Genomic DNA, 17,675 nt, shown 5'->3' on the forward strand with positions numbered 1-17,675 from the left:
TTGCCAAGTGTTGAATTGTTGCTACTGTTTGTCCTCTTAGATTTTTTTGTTTTACAATATTTTGACCAATCAAATGAATCAATGCTTATGTTGACTCACTATAACTCGCATAGATTTTGTCATTTTTGCCAGCAGTCTATTTCTGTCAGCTCAAATTTTACAAAATATTTCTTAAATTCTTAAAATTTACAGCGTTTTGGATTTTCCAATGTAAATTATTTTCATATATTATATTATGAAAGAACAGAAAAGGCATTCAAAAAAGGCTCAGGAGAATTTTTAGAACTTTGGCTTACTTTTGGCCCATTCCAACAATGTACAGGGTCCTCGATCATAAAAATTTACTCAGTACTCAGAGTAAAAAATTGTGCTCGAAACACATAATCTAATATTTTGATTGGTTGATTTCTGAGTCTGAGAACGGTAATCGTGCTCAAACTTTTATGACCATAAGGCCTGGTGAAAAAAAAAAATCCACTTCTTTTTGTGTATTTTAACACTGGTTAGTGCATCAAGGTTATGTTCATACTCTGTTTAAAATTCAAGAAATGTATCAGACAGTTTAAATTTTAAGAAAGATTTCAGATGAAATATGAATCTCACCTTGACCTTTTAATTGTAAAGTTAAATGTCTATTGTTAAGAAGGCATATTTTTTCAGTCCTGATTGAACTGGAGTAAAATGCTGATTCAGCATTTCAGGCGAGAAATAAATGATTTCTTTTTCTCTTTTTCTATCAATTTGAGTGACTTAAAGTGAAAATTTACCAAAGTAAGTCAAGAGATTTTTGCTCAGGTGACAACGATATTGTAAAATATACCAAACTTCATATTGAGCATACAACAACAAAAGTCCACTACAATTTTTCAGGGCCTAAGTGACCGAGTGGACTAAATAGTTTATCTACTGTATCACTAGCCTGTCAACACTGAGGTTGTGAGTTTGAAGCCTGCTCATGGCAGGTGCGTTTGACTCCAATCTTAATTGACTTGAATTGTCAGTTTTCCTGCCACAGGTGGCAGTTCCCACCATGCTCTCCTGCTTCCTCCACCAATAAAAACTGATCACCACCATATAGCCAATAGTTCTGAAAATGGCATTAAACACTTACAATCAATCAATCAATCAAGTTTTTATACGACCGCAAAAATTAAAAATTTTTTGGTCGTATATTGGTATGACGTTGGCGTCGTCGTCGTCGTCGTCGTCGTCGTCGTCGTCGTCGTCTGGCGTCGTCCGGCGTCGTCCGAAGACACATTGGTTTTCGCACTCTAACTTTAGTTTAAGTGAATGGATCTCCATGAAATTTTACCATAAGGTTCAATACCACAAAAGGAAGGTTGGGATTGATTTTGGGGGTTATGGTACCAACAGTTAAGGAATTAGGGGCCAAAAAGGGGCCAAAAATAAGCATTTTGTAACTTTCAGACAATAACTTGTGTGTAAGTGTATGGATCTCTCTGACATTGTACCACAAGGTTCCATATCACAAAGGGAAGGCTGTAATTGATTTTGGGGGTAATTGCCTCAAAATTTTAGGAATAAGGGGCCAAAAAAGGGGCAAAAAACAAGTATTTTTCTAGTTTCATGACAATAACTTGTGTGTAAGTGTTTGGATATTTCTGAAATTGTACTACAAGGTTTCATATCACAAAGGGAAAGCTGGAATTGAGTTCGGGGGTAATTGCCTGAAACATTTAGGAATTGGGGGCCAAAAAGGGGCCAAAAATAAGCATTTTTCTAGTTTCAAGACAATAACTTGTGTTCAAGTGTATGGATCTCTCTGAAATTGTACTGCAAGGTACCATACCACAAAGGGAAGGCTGGGATTGAGTTTGGGGGTGATGAATCATAAGGGGGTTCAAAAAATTTGGGGGGGGGGGGATTTTTTTTTTTTTCTTTTTTTTTCTTTTTTTCCTTTTTTTTTTTCTTTTAAAATTTTCCATTTTAAGTTGGTTATTTCTGATTTATATTTAAAAGCAAATAATAATGATATTGTAGGAGATACACACCAAACAGGATGTGTAAATTTTTATATAATAAGTATTGTGCAATAGCAAGAAATTTTCAATTGAACAGTATTGCACAATAGCAAGAAATCTTCAATTGCACAGTATTGCGCAATAGCAAGAAATCTTCAATTGCACAGTATTGCGCAATAGCAAGAAATATCCAATAGCACAATATTGCGCAATAGCAAGAAATTGTCAATTGTACAGTATTGCGCAATAGCAAGAAATATTCAATTGCACAGTATTGTGCAAAAGAAGATACTTCTTATAAATTGCTTATTTCTTGATCAATTTCAATGGGGTTTTATTCTTGAATTCTTGGGGTTCTTTAATATGCTGAATATAACCGTGTATTAAGTTTTTGGATTTTGGGCCCCGTTTTTAAATTGGTCCACATTGAGGTCCAAAGGGTCCAAAATTTAACTTTGTTTGATTTCATCAAAAATTGAATTATTGGGGTTTTTTGATATGCCGAATCTAACCGTGTATTTAGATTCTTAATTTTTGGTTCCGTTTTCAAATTGGAGTACATTAAGGTCCAAAGGGTCCAAAATTAAACTTAGTTTGATTTTAACAAAAATTGAATGTTTAGTGTTCTTTGATATGCTGAATCTAAACATGTATTTAGATTTTTGATTATGGGCCCAGTTTTCAAGTTGGTCCAAATCGGGGTCCAAAATTAAACTTTGTTTGATTTCAACAAAAATTGAATATATGGGGTTCTTTGATATGCTGAATCTAACCATGTATTTAGATTTTTGGGCCCCGTTATCAACTTTGTCCACATTGAGGTCAAAAGGGTCCAAAATTAAACTTTGTTTGATTTCATCAAAAATTGAATTCTTGGGGTTCTTTGATATGCTGAATCTAACCATGTATTTAGATTTTGGATATTGGACCATAATATGTGAATGTCCAATTTAAAATTTTTAAGTTCTTAGACCACATTCATTCTGTGTCAGAAACCTATGCTGTGTCAAATATTTAATCACAATCCAAATTCAGAGCTGTATCAAGCTTGAATGTTGTGTCCATACTTGCCCCAACTGTTCAGGGTTCGACCTCTGCGGTCGTATCAAGCTGCGCCCTGCGGAGCATTTTATTATTTATTCCTGTAAGACATTTGACAACTCAAATTTAACTTGGGATTTTGTAAAAGTATTGAATGGAAGGGTTGAGATCAATCTGATAAAAAATACAGATCCTGTGTCCAAGCTTTGCTTACAAGGATCTTAAAACACTCTGATTTACTTTCTGTTTTCAAGACCTTTCGGGATCCTCTGATTTTGTCATAATGATACACACCTTCAAAAATTTTGAAGGTCGAAATTTCATTGGCTGATGTAAAAATTACCAGACCAGAAAGTAAAACAGAATGTTTTCAGAATCTTGTAAGGAAGGCTCGAACACTAGATTTGTATTTTAATCAGATTGGATTGAGATCTATAACAAAACAAAAAACAAGCAGTAACCTACTTTTTATTTGTCCTAATTTTTTTCAGTTCATACACACCAATGCTATACCTTCAACTAATGAAAGCTCCTTTGAAGAGTTATTGTGTTTAGAGACCTCTTCATGTTTTGGGGGCCTCGGTGGCCGAGTGGTCTAAGTAGTTACTACTGTAATCACTAGCCAGTCAACACTGAGGTTGTGAGTTCGAACCCCACTCGTGCAGGTGCACTCGACTCCAATCTTAATTGACTAGGATTGTCAGTTTTCCTATTGAAGCTCTGTGGTTTTCTCGGGGCACTCCGGCTTCCTCCACCAATAAAAACTGGCCGCCACGAAATAGCCCAAAAGCGGTGCTTAAAAGTGGCGTTAAAACACCAAAAATCAAAATCAGTCAAGTCAGTTTTCCCTCTATTACTCATTGAAAACAAGCAGTGCCCTAACATAACAAGTTTTCCAGTAATTAATGACAGAGATTAAAACAGCCCTTATCTTTTCAACTTTTGGTTTCTATTTTTGGGAAAATTATTTGAAAACCTCTTAATAAAGAAAAATGACTGTGACTGAGATTTGACAGATAAATTGTTGTTCTATTTGTGTGACATCTGATTACTGATAGATTGGGGTTGAACAAGAGTGGAATTAGATATTGATCTCTATTGCTATGTACCATAAATATTGTAACAATGTGTCTGTTTCTCTCATTCAAATATTATGGCAGGATAAAAAAAGATGGCAACAGTTGAAAAAAATCGATCCCGACTAATTAAATATAACTTTAAAAAGAAACCTTAAAACACGTACTGTCAACATCTAATTCTTGGAAGGGCAAAAAAATACTATGATATGATCGAAGACCACAACTTCAGAGGTTCTGAAAATTGGAAATGTGGTTAGATTGACCCCGTCCCCCTTTTTTCTCTCTTTGTCAGAATGATAACCAAAATAACAGGAAAAGCAGGGTATTTTTTTTTGAAAATTTGAATTCAATTGGACAAATATGATAAAAAATTTCAAGAAAGAGCTTACAATAATAATCAGATCAGGAAAAACATGTTTGTTCATTTTAATTTTTTTAATTCAATTTGACGAATATAGTATATCAGATTGAGAATGATAACAAATTATTCTGTGTCGGAGTACTTGTGATTTGTTGCAATATATATATAACATCCTTTGCTTTTTGGAAGTCAGTTAGTTGGAAAATTTACAGTCAATTTTTCTCCGCATTGTATGTTTATATTTTATGCCTGGTTAAATGGTTTGTATTTAAGGTTCAAGGCTGAAGGGCATGTTTAGCCTGTAATTGATCTGTTAGGAATGTTAGGTTCAAATGTTATTAATGCATTAAATTGTCTATTTCTTTTTGAAAGTTATTTTACAAGAAAATGTACGTTCTATTGTATATTTAACTTGTGTATGCTTATTGTTTGAATAGAAAAGTAACTGCTTTGTTAAAAAAACTAAGAGTTGTCTCATTGGCAATCGTACCACATCTTATTTTTATGCTGTTAAAATAGGTCTAATATATCATATTGCATTTTAAGAAAAAAACCTATTCAAGGGTCTTGTTTTTAAGCATAGGAATTTTAATATCCTTTGAATACTAAGTATTTCCGTCAATAAACTTCTGTGTAACTTAAAGGTATCTTAGTCCATTTTTCACTGAAAGTGAATCTGTAATTTATTCTTTAAAACCCCTACAATGCATGTCATTTTGGTTTCATTGTGCAGATTGGTATAGTTGGGTGGCTATCTATTTTACTTTTACCTGACGTGATATAAAATTATTATATGTTCAGTGATACTGTGGATTCATTTGTTTTTTTCATGGACTGTGGAAAAATTGTATTTTCATGGATATTTCATTTCATGGTTTAGCCAAAGTCTGCATACAATTTATACAGAAAGTTTGTACTTTGCTGGACATCTTAATTCATGGTTTACTTTTTCACACGAAATCCACAAAAATTGGTATCTCACAAATATGAAATAATCTGCTATAGTTGCCAAAAAATTAGGACGAGAATAAGTTAAGAATTTATCAGGTAGGTTCTGCAAAGTTGGTGGACTGGGTCACCTAAACTCGGTCACCTCAACTGGGTCACCTTAACTTGGTCACCTCAACGATTTTGATGACTTTTGTTTGTATTTGTTTGTGTTATGCTTATCTGATAACTTGTCAAATTGCATGAAAATGTTTATCATATACTGGTATTTGAATAAGATGTTTACTGTCAATGGTTATGAAAGATTCATTAATACTTATATGGGATACAAATTTTACATGAATTTCATTGGTTGGGACGAATTTACAAGCTTTAACTACAAATTAAGAAATTTTTACAATGATTATTAAAATCATAAGTTTTGCAACAAAAATAATTGCATTTTAAGTTTGATAGCGTGTTAATAAGTATGCTGCTGTTTTTAATCACATTTGTTAATCGCATTTGTTTATCTCACATTTTTGCCCCATGGTTAAGAATCGCAATAATATAAGCATGCAAAATTTTTTTGAATCAACATGATTTAACGGAATATGAATTTTTTAAGTACCCTCAAAATTGCAAATTTTTCTCCAATTATTAAAATTGATACTAATGAAAATAAAAGAATAAAAAGAACATTATTCTCACCCACATGTACGTGATGCACAGTACAACTTGTGTGTATATGTCATCAATTCCACCTGTCCACAGTGGGCACTCCATGGCCATTAATCTACATCTCAAATTTAATCTTAAATTTCTTTAAAATTTTTGAAATCTAAACCTTAACTAACTTATCCAATGTAAAATAGGTTTAATTCCTTTGATGGAGGGGAAACAATGACATGTTCAATCTGTAAGATAAGAACACAGGACTTTCTACAACTTTTGCCAACTCCCAGTAGTGAATTTAGGGCTTTAAGCTAATGCAACTGCTTTCAAGTTTTTGAATATTTTAAGCTAAATAGAAAAACAAATTTGATCAAAGGCTAATCTATCCTTTGATCGATATTTTTATACGGCCGCAAAAAAAATTTTGCGGTCGTATATTGGTATGACGTTGGCGTCGTCGTCGTCCGAAGACACATTGGTTTTCGCACTCTAACTTTAGTTTAAGTGAATGGATCTCTATGAAATTTTACCATAAGGTTCAATACCACAAAAGGAAGGTTGGGATTGATTTTGGGGGTTATGGTACCAACAGTTAAGGAATAAGGGGCCAAAAATAAGCATTTTTGTTACTTCCAGACATAACTTGTGTGTTAGTGTATGGATCTCTCTGACATTGTACCACAAGGTTCCTTATCATAAAGGGAAAGCTGGGATTGATTTTGGGGGTAATTGCCTCAAAATTGTAGGAATTAGGGGCCAAAAAAGGGGCAAAAAACAGGCATTTTTCTAGTTTCATGACAATAACTTGTGTGTAAGTGTATGGATCTTTCTGAAATTGTACTACAAGGTTCCATATCACAAAGTGAAAGCTGGGTTTGAGTTTGGGGGTAATTGCCTTATACGTTTAGGAATTTGGGGCCAAAAAGGGGCCTAAAAACAAGCATTTTTCTAGTTTCCAGACAATAACTTGTGTTCAAGTGTATGGATCTCTCTGAAATTGTACTGCAAGGTACCATACCACAAAGGGAAGGCTGGGATTGAGTTTGGGGTTAATGATTCATAAGGGGGTTCAAAAAATTTGGGGGAGGGATTTTTTTTTCCTTTTTTTCCTTTTTTTTTTCTTTAAAATTTTCCATTTTAAATTGGTTATTTCTGATTTATATATAAAAGCAAATAATAATGATATGGTTTGTATAGGTAAATTAAAAGTTTTTAAGTTCTTAGACCACATTCATTCTGTGTCAGAAACCTACGCTGTGTCAAATATTTAATCACAATCCAAATTCAGTGCTGTATCAAGCTTGAATGTTGTGTCCATACTTGCCCCAACTGTTCTGGGTTTGACCTCTGCAGTCGTATCAAGCTGCACCCAGCGGAGCATTTTATTTTTTTTTATTTAGCTTAAAATCTTCAAAATAAAATTTCTTCCTCGCTGCAATCAGCCATATTTTTACCATTGTTTACAATTACCACCCCCCTTTTTCCTACTTTTCTGTTTCTCCAGACTTCTTCTATGGACACATGGAAACAACCAAATCCTTATGACTTGTAGCATAGTCACAGTCAGGTACTTTAGCTATTTCTATTCTATTGGAGAAAATTGTGCATTCCACTAGAGGCATTCCATTCATGAATCAATATTGTTGCAGAAGAGTTATTTTAGGGTGAGACTGAACCACAGAGAATCCAGTACAAACTGGTTAAGACAGGATGTATACATGTGTTAATATCTAAAAAATCTATCTCAGTGTTGACAAGTTTTTGGCAGATTTCTCACTTATTTTTTCTAATAACATTTCAAATGTTTCAAGAATGTGTAAAGCTGTTGGAAGGCAATTATATACTTATTACAGACCTGGGGTAGTTCAAAATGAAATGGTGATTACATGTAATTAATTAAAAATGTGTTGTAATTACATGTAATTAATTAAAAATGTATTGTAATTACATGTAATTAAATAAAAATGTATTGTTAATACATGTAATTAATTAAAAATGTATTGTTAATACATGTAATTAATTAAAAATGTATTGTAATTACATGTAATTAATTGAAAATGTATTGTGATTACATGTAATTAATTAAAAATGTATTGTGTATTAATTACAAATTTGAAAGTATTTTAAAGTAATGTAAGTAAGTAAATTATTAATAGTATAAATATTTACAAATCTTAATAGAGCTCTTGCTTGCAAATTAACTAATTAATGACTTCACATTTTGATGTAAATAGATATAAGATGTGGTATGAGTGCCAATGAGACAACCCTCCATCCAAGTCAAAATTTATAAAAGTAAACCATTATAGGTCAAAGTACGGTCTTCAACACAAAGCCTTGGCTCACACTGAACAGCAAGCTATAAGAGGCCCCAAAAATTACTAGTGTAAAACTATTCAAATGGGAAAACCAACGGTCTAATCTATATAAAAAACGAGAAACGAGAAACACTTATGAACCACATCAACAAACGACAACTACTGAACATCAGATTCCTGACTTAGGACAGGTGCAAACAATTGCAGCGGGTTTAAACGTTTTAATGGTACCAAACCTTCACCCTTATCTGAAACAATAGTGTAACATCACAACATAGAAAGACATACTATAAAATATCAATTGAAATGGCTTAACTCAATTCAAAGACATATCAACACCGTTGAACATACACTGAAAAAATAAATTTGATCTATCATGATACAATGCAATTTGACTGGTGCAGATTTTGTTTGAGGTAAACTCAAATTACGGATGCCTTTGAAACATATATCTATTAATAACTACAGAATATAGAATAATGAGCCAAAAATTTGTAAAAATTGGCAAAATCAAATGCTCGACTGTATCAACCAATGGAAGAACTGTTATATTCCTGACTTGATACAGGCATTTTCAAAGAAAATTAAGGGTTAAACCTGGTTTTATAGCTAGCTTAACCTCCTACTTGTATGACAGTTGTTTATAGTTCTTTTATATTGACAAAACTGACTGAGCAACCCAAACAGACATAATACTGGTTAATGTGACAAGATAGATATCTCTGTGTCAACAATTTATTTGATAATTTTTTCCTCAATTGATAATTTTTTTTTATCCATGTAGCGTCATGAAAATTTTTGCCCACAAACACCTACTTTTCTTTTCTTAATTTTATTAACCAGATTTTCAAAGTAAAAATCTATTATTTATATACATTGTACTATCAATTTATAACATTCTTTTAAAAAGCTTGTTATTTCAAAACAGAGGAGCAAACATCCTTAAAATAACTTTTCTGATAAAATTAAAAAAGAATTGAACAATGCAAGCAATTAGGTTAACACATCAATGGTTTATGGTGTAACTGTTGTAATTATTGGTGATTTATTGCATTGTGCTCCCTAAAATGGAAATTTATCTAGATGCAAATAAAGACATTTTACTCCTAAATGCCACTTTAGGAATTATCGATGATAAGGTTTAAGTTGAAGAAATTTAAAGAGAATTTTCTTAAATTCAATTCTCTTTTCATTTAACCTTTAACAAGCGTCAACTCTTAACTCAGATTGTCAGACATGGAATTTCAATGATTTAAGGTCAAGGTCACAAAATTGGAGATTATGTAAAATGTGCTATTGTGTAAAAGGTCAAGGTGACCCATCAATTTGATACAAAGCTAATTATAAATTCAGAATTAGATCAAGTTAACAATTTTATGTGTGTATGTTAATGAAAAGTTTTACAATCAAGATGTTTGAATTTTGAACCTTCACAGAAATAAAGGCTTAAGGAGACAGGGGAAGGGGTATGCTTGTTGTCCTTGCAAAAATGATCTTTATTGAGTTTGAATGATAGATTGTTTATTTTTGAACATGTAAATTTCAATTACAAAAAAGTGCTTATAAAGCTTATTGTAAAGTAAAGTTATTTTACTGTACAATTTACAACTCCCCTTTTCCCCCTAGAAGATAGAAATGGAAGGTTTCAGCAACATAAAGAAAGCATTGCACTCTTCAGAAATGGTCTTTGTATAATAATGTCTGAACACCAAAATAGGGACAATTAAAAAGAGAGGCGTAAGTTACCAAAGAGATATTCAAACTCATAGGTCAAAAACAAACTAATAATGCCATGGGAAAAAATGAAAATGAGGTAAGGGTAATCAAATCCTCCTCCACATCCGTAAAGTTACTCATTTAAAATATGTTGATAAGTTATATCAATTGATTAGGCATCAGGCAATAGCAGTTTGGAAATCTTAAGAAATTATAGTTGAAATGGATTTTTGTGTTGACATTTAACTTCTAGTCCAAACTTTTGACCTACAAAATGATCTGTCAGTCATAAATAAATAAATAAGTAAATCTAAGTATATCTTATCTGTCATTTCAATGATAAAAACTGTAACTTAAAGTAATCCAACTTTTATTCATCTGAAATAAATAATAGGAGCCGATCGATTGTCATTTTTCATTTATTGTAGTAGGGAGATCTCTTTTTTATGTTTACGGATATATTCTGCTCATAAATCAGGATGAGTTTAAAAGTGTTTTGTTGTGGTTAAAGTACAGTGATCTTAATCAGCAACACAAATCTACAAATTGATTTTCTCCATGATTAAATAATATGAAAGTATGGTATTGTTTGTGTACTATAAAGTGAGGGTGTAGAAGAGGGTTCTAGATATCAAATTGCCTTTAAAAAATAATTTTATTTCTGCTTACTTTTTGGATCTCATTTTAGGTTTGCCAGTTAGGGCACTTTCTAATGAGTAGTAGGGATGAGCTGCTGGAATAGGTTTCTATTTCAAGCTTCACTATATATATATATATAAGTATAATATTGTTTGTGTACTATAAAGTGAGGGTGTTGAAGAGGGTTATAGATATCAAATTACTTTTTAACTGTGATTTTATTTCTGCTTAGTTTTTAGATCACAATTAAGGTTTGCCAGTGGGGGGGAAGTGTAATGTTAAGTGAGGGTGTCGAAAAGGGTTCTAGTCATCAAATTGCCTTTAAAATTATTTTATTTCTGCTTACTTTTTGGATCGCATTTTAGGTTTGCCAGTTAGGGCACTTTCTAATGAGTGGTAGGGATGAGCTGCTGGAATAGGTTTCTATTTCAAGCTTCACTATATATAATATGAACGTATAAAATTGTTTGTGTAATATTAAGTGAGGGTGTTGAAGAGGGTTGTAGATATCAAATTGCCTTTTAACTGTAATTTTATTTCTGCTTGGTTTTTAGATCACAATTAAGGTTTGCCAGTGGGGGGCAGTGTAATGTTACGTGAGGGTGTCGAAAAGGGTTCTAGTCATCAAATTGCCTTTTAATGGTAATTTTATTCCTACTTAGTTTTTGGATCACATTTTAGGTTTGCCAGTTAGGGTACTTTCTTAAACGAGTGGTAGAGGGGATGAGCTGCTGGAATAGATTTCTATTTCAGGCCTCACTATATATAATATAAATAAAATTGTTTGTGTAATATTAAGTGAGGGTGGTGATGAGGGTTCAAGTTATCAAATTGCCTTTTAACTGTAATTTTATTTCTACTTAGTTTTTAGATCACAATATAGGTTTTGCTAGTGGGGGCAGTTTAATATTATATAAGGGTGGTGAAGTGGGTTCTAGATATCAAATTGCCTATTAACTAATTTTATTTCTACTTAGTTTTTATATAATGTTTGCCAGTCATGAGTGGGTGCACTAATAACCATGTGATGAGTTGTAGGAATGAGCCACTGTAACAGTGTAATATTATATAAGGGTGGTGAAGTGGGTTCTAGATATCAAATTGCCTATTAACTAATTTTATTTCTACTTAGTTTTTATATAATGTTTGCCAGTCATGAGTGAGGGCACTAACCATGTAATGAGTTGTAGGAATGAGCCACTGTTATAGGTTTCTATTTCAGGCTTCACTTTATATGATATTAGGAGAAATATAGATTGAATATATTGAATGATACTAGATTGAATATATTGAATAATACTAGCTATATTGAATATATTGAATAATACTAACTAAATTGAATATATTGAATAATACTAGCTAGATTGAATTTATTGAATAATACTAGCTAGATTGAATTTTTAGAATTTGAAGTATTATGTGACTTTAAAGTCTCACCTCTTTTAAATGTACAAAATGCAATAAATAGTATAAAAACAGATTTTGAAAATACACATTACTACCTTAAACATGAAAAATTATTAATTTTATTATTATTAGAAGGCAATTTTAAAACATATATATTGTTTTGTACATAAATCAGGTAGCTAGTTTTATTGAATGAATTGTTTTACATTTGTCACTTAGGGGCCTTTTATAGCTGACTATGCATATTGGGTTTTGCTCATTATTGAAGGCCATACATTGACCTATAGTTGTTAATTTCTATGTCATTTGGTCTCTGTTGGAGAGTTGTCTCATTGGCAATCATACCGTAACATCTTATTCTTATATATATCTCTTTGGCCCAATTAAAACTTTTCTTCCTTAGACATATATCGATGTCTAGTCTGATTATTTGGTATGTTATGATAGAGGGAGAAAAAAGTTACATAAATTTTGAAAAACCAACAAGTCATCACTTGATTGCCAATTAATATTATCTAATATATAAAGCTGTTTATTTAATAATTTCAAATAATCCTTAAATCTGATTAAATTGACTGTTAAGTTGTCTGATTTGTTTATTTGTCACTCATTTGACATATATAAACAGTTGATTGGAATTTGTGATTATAATAAAAACTAAAATAGACTGCTCAATTGATTAGTGGAATGTGATATTTGGAATTTGTGATTAAAATACAATTAAAAAAGACTGCTCAATTAAATAAGTGAATTTGTCAATTTGACTTGATACTTCTTATGTACACAAGAAGAATTTTTGTGTTTTTGGGAAATGTTTGAGTAGAATAAGAATAATATAGTGAATTACACAAGCATAAATTGGATATCTTATTATCATGAAGCCAGTAATAGCAGGTAAGTAAATAATTAAAATAATTTAATTAGTAACTGTAAATTGAGAAATTTTTGCATACATTTATTCCATGTATTTTCGAAAAAAATGGGCAAGAAATTTTTGTATCCGTTGTTGTATGGATTTTCGAAAAAAAAAAAAAAGGGCAAGAAATTTTTGCATACATTTGTTGTATGGATTTTTAGAAATAAATGGACACTGGATGCTGTGTTAATTATTGCCATTTCAGTAAATGCTGCATATAACAAAAAGGAGAGCTCTAATTTAAATTAAAATTTTTTTTTGTATGCAGTATTTACTAAAATGGCAATTATAAGTCCTCATTTTTGTCCATTTTGTAAGAATTGCAATTATAAATGAATGCCAAAATTTCTGAATTTATAGTAATTTATATTTGTAAATGCACATGTATACCCACTGGGGTTGATGGCATATTTAAATAAACAAGATTATACCTTTCTTTTGCATAATTACGAATTGAACCTATTATTTATGGAAAAAATCAGTAAAGTTTTAAAAATCAACACTTCTAGATAAAAGATATAGAAAGTCAAATTTTAGTGGTTAGGTGGAAACTCCAGATGAAAAAAAAATGAGGGTCTGGCCCCGTATTCACAAAACTATCGTAACGTTACGACTGTCGTAAGGTAAGGTTTACGATATCGTAAGTTGTAATTTGTATTCACGAAAGAAATTTACGATGCGATGTGTTGTAAATATTGTAATAAACTTACGACTGCTCGAAGCCTGTTGTAACTCGCAATCGTGATCGTAAAAATGGAGGCAGCGCTAATATAAGAGGAAACGAACGATTCATTAAAAGAACAGGGTATTTTTGAATACTAGTAGATCTTACCCCTATGAAAGGCCGATGATTTCCTATTTATAGATGCAGATTTTCGAGGCATAAAATGTAATTATGAGTATGTCTCTATGGTCGAAGTACACCTCAAACAGAGAACAACTTGACATAAGCAAATACTGGTATGAAACATTCTTAAACATTCAAGTAGATTTAATAGGGAGCTGAATATTTCAAAATGAGAAATAATTATACCCTGAAACAATATTTTTATTCACAATCTTGAATCATTCTCGTAAATAAACAAACCTATGATAATGATATGAGTTCCGGATGCAGACAGGTATCCGAAAAAAACAATGACAAGTTCCATGTTTTGGTAAGACAACGTCTAAAAATAAATCGGACTAAAACAATATAGGGGGTGCCATATATACATTATATGTTAAAGATTCTGAGAGTCACAGAACACTATGTACAGCCAGAGACATATCTTTATTATATGTCTCTGGTACAGTGTATAGGTATTCATGCAGTTCCAAAGTTAACACAAAACTTATCATCGGGAGTCTATCAGAATATTATCAAGCGGGTACAAAAGCTGGACAAATTAACGAATAAATAAACAGACGAACTAACAACGAACGACCAGATTCCCGTGTGATTTTTAAAACAGGGGAATAATAATTATTATCCAATAACTTTCTTTTGTCGTAAAAATTAGCTCATACAGTTGTAAAACTAGAAAATACAACAAATAAGTGAAATAAAAGAAAAATAATCACCTGCTATCAAAATAATTTTCAGTGCAACACAAATAAAGGAATAGAGTTCTAGTAACGGGATAAAATCAGAACGGAATCAAAAAAGTAAAAAAATCAAATAAGAGTACGGTGTATGAATAGCATTGAATACCCAATATTCCGAAAGGTTTAGCCAAATACAGTAATCTATCCCTACGGTAGAAAATCCATATAGTATTTCTAAATGTACAAAGTTTTGTAAACATTTAATTTCTTATTAATGATAATCCATGTATCAAAACCCAAATATTATATTTGTTTTTCGTTTTATTTACTTTTAATTGTGTGTAAATATTTTCTATTTTATACATTTTCATCTATTTCTTATCATTTAATTTTTTTATGTTATCACATCTAATATTTTGTATGCATGTTTCGACACCTCTATAACCTTTGTACTTGCATGGCTTTCTGAGAATAAACTATATATCTGTCTAATTTATTGTTAAAACATAAACCAGGTCGTTCGTTTTCTTGTTGAATTGTTTTTCATTTGTCATTTCGGGGACTTTCATAACTTGATTACATATGCGGTATATGTTTTGCTCATTGTTGAAGACCGCTCGGTGACCTATAGTTGCTAACTTCTATCGGTTATTTCTTCTTTGGTGGAGTGTTGTCTCATTTGCAATCATACCACATCTTCTTTTTTTGATATAGACAACAAACTATCGAAAATTATATTGTTTGATAAACGAAAAACATGGATCCCGAAAAATGGGGGCCAACTCAAAGGGTGAACAGAACTTGCTTCTTGCAAGACACTCGCCGTGAAAATAATTTGACAAGGCTTTTGTTTTATGAAAATTCCTACATGAGGTGTTTACCTTATGTAGTAACAGGTAAATGTTCCTGAGACAATATACCTCAAGTTAAATGAAACCCATTTTCAGACATTTCAAGTACATTAATATTTATACATTGTATTATTAAAAGATTTGGGAAGTTTTTCCGGAAATAAATATGTAAAAAGACATTAATTTACAATATTGTGATCAAATTCTTTTTTTTATACGACCGCAAAAATTGAAAATTTTTTGGTCGTATATTGGTATGACGTTGGCGTCGTCGTCTGGCGTCGTCCGGCGTCGTCCGAAGACACATTGGTTTTCGCACTCTAACTTTAGTTTAAGTGAATGGATCTCCATGAAATTTTACCATAAGGTTCAATACCACAAAAGGAAGGTGGGGATTGATTTTGGGGGTTATGGTACCAACAGTTAAGGAATTAGGGGCCAAAAAGGGGCCAAAAATAAGCATTTTTGTAACTTCCAGACAATAACTTGTGTGTAAGTGTATGGATCTCTCTGACATTGTACCACAAGGTTCCATATCACAAAGGGAAGGCTGTAATTGATTTTGGGGGTAATTGCCTCAAAATTTTAGGAATTAGGGGCCAAAAAAGGGGCAAAAAACAAGCATTTTTCTAGTTTCATGACAATAACTTGTGTGTAAGTGTTTGGATATTTCTGAAATTGTACTACAAGGTTCCATATCACAAAGGGAAAGCTGGAATTGAGTTTGGGGGTAATTGCCCGAAACGTTTAGGAATTGGGGGCCAAAAAGGGGCCAAAAATAAGCATTTTTCTAGTTTCAAGACAATAACTTGTGTTCAAGTGTATGGATCTCTCTGAAATTGTACTGCAAGGTACCATACCACAAAGGGAAGGCTGGGATTGAGTTTGGGGGTGATGAATCATAAGGGGGTTCAAAAAATTTGGGGGGGGGGGGGGGGATTTTTTTTTTTCTTTTTTTTTCTTTTTTTCCTTTTTTTTTTCTTTTAAAATTTTCCATTTGAAGTTGGTTATTTCTGATTAATATTTAAAAGCAAATAATAATGATATGGTAGGAGATACACACCAAACAGGATGTGTAAATTATTATATAATAAGTATTGTGCAATAGCAAGAAATTTTCAATTGCACAGTATTGCACAATTGCAAGAAATCTTCAATTGCACAGTATTGCGCAATAGCAAGAAATCTTCAATTGCACAGTATTGCGCAATAGCAAGAAATATCCAATAGCACAATATTGCGCAATAGCAAGAAATTGTCAATTGTACAGTATTGCACAATAGCAAGAAATATTCAATTGCACAGTATTGTGCAAAAGAAGATACTTCGTATAGATTGCTTATTTCTTGATCAATTTCAATGGGGTTTTATTCTTGAATTCTTGGGGTTCTTTAATATGCTGAATCTAACCGTGTATTAAGTTTTTGGATTTTGGGCCCCGTTTTTAAATTGGTCCACATTGAGGTCCAAAGGGTCCAAAATTTAACTTTGTTTGATTTCATCAAAAATTGAATTATTGGGGTTCTTTGATATGCCGAATCTAACCGTGTATTTAGATTCTTAATTTTTGGTTCTGTTTTCAAATTGGTCTACATTAAGGTCAAAAGGGTCCAAAATTAAACTTAGTTTGATTTTAACAAAAATTGAATTTTTAGGGTACTTTGATAAGCTGAATCTAAACATGTATTTAGATTTTTGATTATGGGCCCAGTTTTCAAGTTGGTCCAAATCGGGGTCCAAAATTAAACTTTGTTTGATTTCAACAAAAATTGAATATATGGGGTTCTTTGATATGCTGAATCTAACCATGTATTTAGATTTTTGATTTTTGGGCCCCGTTATCAACTTTGTCCACATTGAGGTCAAAAGGGTCCAAAATTAAACTTTGTTTGATTTCATCAAAAATTGAATTCTTGGGGTTCTTTGATATGCTGAATCTAACCATGTATTTAGATTTTTTATTTGTGGACCCGCTATCAAATTGGTTCATATTGAGGTCAAAAGGGTCCAAAATTAAACTTTGTTTGATTTCATCAAAAATTGAATTATTGGGGTTCTTTGATATGCCAAATCTAACCGTGTATTTAGATTTTTAATTTTGGGTCCCGTTTTTAAATTGGTCTACATTAAGGTCCAAAGGGTCCAAAATTAAACTTAGTTTGATTTTAACAAAAATTGAATTCTTGGGGTTCTTTGATATGCTGAATCTAAACATGTGTTTAGATTTTTGATTATG

At 31.8% G+C, this 17,675-nt stretch overlaps 1 protein-coding gene across 4 annotated transcripts in view; it reads left to right on the top strand.

Moving 5' to 3' along the window:
* The window catches only part of LOC127718404 (anion exchange protein 2-like), a 136,810-nt gene that overhangs the window by 50,181 nt on the left and 68,954 nt on the right, over positions 1-17,675 (top strand). The window lies entirely within an intron of this gene.

The sequence above is a fragment of the Mytilus californianus genome, unplaced genomic scaffold (assembly GCF_021869535.1).
Source record: "Mytilus californianus isolate M0D057914Y unplaced genomic scaffold, xbMytCali1.0.p SCAF_10, whole genome shotgun sequence".
Classification (NCBI taxonomy): domain Eukaryota; kingdom Metazoa; phylum Mollusca; class Bivalvia; order Mytilida; family Mytilidae; genus Mytilus; species Mytilus californianus.